Here is a 6,009-nt window from a genome sequence, read left to right on the forward strand (position 1 = left end):
CCCCACAAATAGAAGTATTTTAAGGGCATTAAGCAGGGGAGAAGTATATTTCTTTGGCAGTATCCCTCTATACGTATTACCTTATCCTTCCTTTTAAGGTCTCCAACCTTCTTATCTATTCTGTTGTTGCTCAAAAATGTCCTTTTTCTGGAGAGATATTATTTTCTGGATCCTGATTGATTTGAGAAGCAGCTGAGGATGTGCCCTTGCTGCAACATCTCAAGGAGAAGGTGAGCTGGGTTCCCTCGTGGAGGCTGGCGTCCCTGACCTACCCAGAGGAGCTTCCCACTCCCCCCTGCCCTTTTCCCTTTTTTCTTTATTTCTAACTTGCATTTTGCAGCACTGGTAAGACAACAGGAAGCCCTGGGCTTCCTCTCCAGGGCATTCAACTGAAGGGATGTACTCACCACATTGATAACAGTAGCCGGAAAAGAAAGAAAACACACCCACCCTCCAGAACGCATGACCCTCCCCCTCACTCTCCGTGCCCTCCCCGTGTGGCCCCCCCTTCTCCTCGGAGCCTCACAGGCTCTATCAGGGTTGCACTATGGAGGCCACTCCAGTGTTCAAGCCAATTTTATCCGCATTAAAATTTGGATTGGCCCTGTACCTTCCCCATGCCCACCTCTCTGACAACGTTTTTTGGAGCTCTGTGGGAAAGATTGTTGTCAAACTGCGTTCTGCTAATGCCACTTCTCCAAAGATTTTGAGACTTTGAAACTTCTTCTCTCAGTTTCAGAAACACGTGTGATACGGTTGTCTAAAGTTATTAAGCGTGAATCATTGTGACACGGACTCCACTGGTATCAGTATTGCTATGCATGTTCTTAAATGAAAAATGGTTTGTTGGTTGCCCTTTATAAGCCAAACACCCTTGAAATCAGCAGGGGAGGGGCAGATTATTTGTTACAAACTCAGTGTGTCCAGTGATAAGAGTTAAATATAACCGAAGTTTGGAATCTAGTTTCCATATTTTTCATATGAAGGGTTCTGGAGGTGGGGCGAGTACAAGACTGAGTGCCTGAGGAATGACCACAGGACCAAGAACAGCCAAAATGCTGCCGAGAATGGTCATTGCACTGGCATGACGATGGGACAAATTAAAACGAGAGCCGTGGCTAGCCTGTGTGTGAAAGACGCAAGCAGCTCTTGGGAGCAGTCACTGAAGACAGTTTTTAAGGACCACTGAGAAGTGTAATTTGAGAGAGACTCCATCTGGAATGTCGAGGCCTGTGCATTGCAGCCTTTCCTGGGGCTTAGCTGGCCCTGGTCTACTACTCCTGGTAACTAACACTAAGACCAAGAACTGCCTGAGCTCTCAGATGTCCTAGAGTGAATGGGTCAGTGTCTTAAGAACTCCTAAGTCTCTGAGGGAGTATCATGTCCACTGATGTTTCACCTAACCTTTCTTCCCAGAGAAAATGCATCTATAAAAGTTGGGTTCTGCATTTGAAAAACTTGGTTATCCCAGAAATGGTCTCCTCCCTGGCAAAGATAGTTTCCTGGTCAGTCCCTTCCCCTACAATGAACCTTTAAAATCATGGTGAAAACTAGAATCCTTTTGCCTCAGCCTTTTGTCTTGATGGTTGAGTGGGAAGATGCTGCATGACTGACTGGAGGAGGAAGGAACTGAGTGAGATTCCTCTGTTGTAAATTACCTGCAAGCTCTCACCAAACCCTGCTGCTGCCTTCAGAACAGCCTCAGAAGGATGGGTGACCTTCAACTATTCTGGACTTCCTCACCTCTGCACCATATGAACCTTTGTACTTTTGCCATTTTACCAGCAAATGTGTGCTATTCAGTAACAACCAGCTGCCTACAGATTGCTCTAGACTGACAGTTTGTTAGACTTGATAGAGATGATCAAGTTGTTGAAGCTGCTGTCTATTCTCCAGCCTAATGCTAAATGTCGTTATCACAGTTCTCTGTGACCATGGGCAAATCTGAACTGCTCTCAGCCTAGGGTTTTCCCAATTTAAGTGAAATATTCCACATAAAGCACTTAGCACAAAATAAAGGCTTGGTAATTGTTGATGAGGATGGAGTAGAAGACGCTGGTTAGTGGGGAGTATTTTTCTTTTTTTTTTTAATGTCTGAAACATTTATATTAACATATTTCCATACAAGTAACCCAAAGAAAGTTTAGTATTAGTCGTTTTTTGGTTTGTTTGTTTGTTTTTTTATACTGCAGGTTATTAGTCATCAATCTTATACACATCAGTGTATACATGTCAATCCCAATCTCCCAATTCATCACACCACCACCACCCGCCCCCAGCGGTTTTGCCCCCTTGGTGTCCATACGTTTGTTCTCTACATCTGTGTCTCAAATTCTGCCCTGCAAACCAGTTTCATCTGTACCATTTTTCTAGGTTCCACATACATGCGTTAATATATGATATTTGTTTTTCTCTTTCTGACTTACTTCACTCTGTATGACAGTCTCTAGATCCATCCACACCTCAACAAATGACCCAATTTCATTCCTTTTTATGGCTGAGTAATATTCCATTGTATATATGTACCACAACTTCTTTATCCATTCATCTGTCAATGGGCATTTAGGTTGCTTCCATGACCTGGCTATTGTAAATAGTTCTGCAATGAACATTGGGGTGCATGTGTCTTTTTGAATTATGGTTTTCTCTGGGTATATGCCCAGTAGTGGGATTGCTGGATCATATGGTAATTCTATTCTTAGTTTTTTAAGGAACCTCCGTACTGTTCTCCATAGTGGCTGTATCAATTTACATTCCCACCAATCTTTTTCTTTTCTTTATAACACTTTTTCTCTACCTGTTGTGTTTCCTTTGGCCCCATGCCATCGCAACCACAACATTATTTTAGAGACGGTCCAAGGCTGGAATCTCCTCCCTCTCCAATTTGGGTTACATTTAAATATACTACTTGTAATATGATGAGGTGCCCATCCATAGGAATCAGAGGGACAACCATCTCTGGGCGATTTGCCTTTATACCTCCAGTTGCATTCGTAGCTGTCTGTCGCGCCTGGATACAAGTACCAGCATTTCTCTGGCTCAGTATTACTGAATAAACAACCAACTCACCCAGGGCCCCAGAAGGAACCAGTTAGGTGAATGTAAAAATTGCATTTAAACAAGGATAACTCTAGGAGGATTTATAAAGGGACTGTTTACAAAGGGGTGGGCAGAGAAAGGCAAACCACAAGGGATAATGCAATCACACAGGGCTGGTGACACCAGAGTTGTTCCCCGTCCCTAGGCCCAGAAAGAAAGAACCCGTGAAGTGGTTCCTAGAAGCCCAAGGCAGAGGTGTGTGTGGAAAGGGCCACCTTGAGAGGCATGTGAGCTTTGGCTGTGAGTGCAGCTGGTTTGAGACAAATCCAGATGGAGGGGTCAGGAGAATGAAGACTCTGGCCTCACTTTCTTCCTTCTCTCCTATCTACCAAGGCTCCTTCTCAGCTAAATACAATAGGAAGCCAGAGGGAGCCCACTGAGGTCAGCCTCCTGGAGCAGGATAGAGAAGGGTAGAGAATGGATCTAGAGAAGCAAATGGAAGAAATTTGGCACATCACATAGATAAAAGTGGGCCATGCATAGACCAGCAGTGCCCAAAGACGACCAGTGATATGAACCAAGGATTATAGTTGATCCAATTTCTCGCAACTAGGGTCCTTGAAAAAATCAATAACTTGATAACTTATTATCAATAATAACCTAATAACTTATTTTGGGCTTCTAGAAAAGTCTTAAGATTTTGTTTTGTGATGGGATTTTCAAAATCGACACTATTGTTACTTATGCTAACAGTCCAAACTCTGACATTATTTATCTTTGATTCTGAATATTCTCCTGTCTGAATACTCTGGCTTGTGGCATCCGGGGGTGGCCCCCACTTCCCACCCACTGAGGAAGAATCGCTTGGTGCTCCATCTGGCTGTATGGGAGAACTTAGGCAGACACCATGCTGGTCTCCCCAGGGAACTCTGGGGACAGGCTCTGTGGGTCCTCCCCCTCTGGCACCCGCAGAGTGGACATCAGAGTGTACTCTTCTCCTGCAGGTGGAGGTAGAGGTGGGAAAAGCAGAACAAAGGTACAGAATTTGCTGGAGAAACCACAGCTCAGGACTGGAGGCAGAAATCCCCCTGCTCTTACCTTTCTTCTTACTACACGGAAATAAACTTGGAAAACAGCCTTTGGACCCTAGTGATGAACTAGCAGACTAAGAAAAGCTTACAGCCTTCTGAAGTTCCTGCCACAGGCAGGGGTAGGGTTCTGTCCTAATGTCTTCTCAGTTTGCTCCATCCTGCAAGGCTGGCGCCTGAAAACAGGTACAATGGGTGGTGAGCTACATGGTATGACTGGAGGGGCTTCAAAAGGCCTGCCTGACCCCAAACTATCTCCCTTGCTGGCCTGAGGATCTGTCTGAAGTTTTCATCACTTGAGTCACTTTTTTATGCAAAGAATTTGCTTCAAGAAGTCCTCTGCTAAAATGTACATGCTACTTAAAAGGGTGTGGTGCACATTTGTCTTTCTCTTTTGTCTTCTCAACATCTAACTTCCCTTCCTGTTTTGAGAACTTCACCCCTTATGAGTATTTATAGGAAGCAGAGCCCATTTTCTATTGTCAGGGCAGGGGCACAGGAGCTGAGGTCAACCAGCCGGGTCCACTTGCTCCAGACTGTGCATGTGGAGCTGATGACACAGGAGAGCAGAATCTGGGAGAGCACTTACTGGGCAGTGGGTGACAGCAGTGGCGGTGAGCCTCGTGCCAGGGGCCCTGCCCCGAGCTGTCAGTGGCAACAGTGCAGACCGTGGTGTCCAGCAGTAGGGAGAGGCTGCAGTCCTGTTCCCACAATTATTGTTTATGGTGTGATTTGGGCTGAGGTCCCCACTGCTGTGTAGCATCTCCTGTTCCTGCCCATTTTTAGTCTTTTCCTCAGCCTTCCCAGAGAGTCTAGAGCTTCCCAGTATCCTTTTACTAAATCCCCATGCTGCTTAAATCACACAGAGTCATCCTTAGTTGCAAGAAGCTAAGAACACTGGCTGACACAGGGGGTGAAACGTTAACTCAAGAGAAGCCTTCCATGTACCAGCCACAGATAGATTCATTTGTCTAATTAGCTAATTGTCACCTTGGGAAACAGCAGGACCCTGGGAAAGAGTTTTTGTTGATGGCAGAGGAGAGTCTGTTCTTACGGGCATTAGCTGATGGGCTTGCCCAGAAGGACACTGGGCAGATGCTTCGAGGGACAGATATCCAAGGGACTAGGCTGGGGCAGTGCATGATGGAGAGAGATACGATGACAGGAAAGATGATGCCACAATAAGAGCAATAGCTAACACGGGCTGACATTAATGCTATTGACTGTGGAAGCTGGCTGAAAGGGCCTTGTTTACACTTGTAGAGCATTCCAGGGAAGTTACTGCTTTGCCAAAGTGAGACCACTGATTTTACCACTTTGGTTTGCCTAAACGTTTCTGTTGACACTTAGCCTTCAGGGTAACAGTAATCAGCCTGTGGGATTTCTATCCCCTCCCCATCCCCACACCACCCCTGCATTAGGCCCTTTATGATTTAGTAAGCAGGGATAAAAAGGTAAGGACAGAGTAAATTCTCAACTACCAAAAGGGCTGTGTCTTTATGATCTTTTCCTCAGAGAGGAGCATAGAAATCGTTCACTGAGGGGAGGGAAGGAGAAAGGAAACTAGGAATGTAGTGAGTACAGATACTGAACATCTGCTAAGAAGTTGTTTGTGGGTTTTGTGGACAGTAGGGGCAGTTCACAAGTTAGTAGAATTCCCTCCTTTCTGCAGTCCTCTTTACTTTCCCTTAGAACAAGGACTGTGCCCAGCGTTCAGTGACTGCCTGGATAAACTCAGGGCCCTCGATTATTGTTCTCTTAACTTTTCCATGGAAGGGTCAGGTTTGCCTGCTGGAGACTCCAGGCGGGAACCAGGGCCCCCAGAGAGGACTCTGCCGCAGGCCCACTCTGGCCGCAGCGGTGATGCAAGCCAAGGCAGGAG

Source organism: Lagenorhynchus albirostris, chromosome 5 (genome assembly GCF_949774975.1).
Source record: "Lagenorhynchus albirostris chromosome 5, mLagAlb1.1, whole genome shotgun sequence".
NCBI lineage: Eukaryota > Metazoa > Chordata > Mammalia > Artiodactyla > Delphinidae > Lagenorhynchus > Lagenorhynchus albirostris.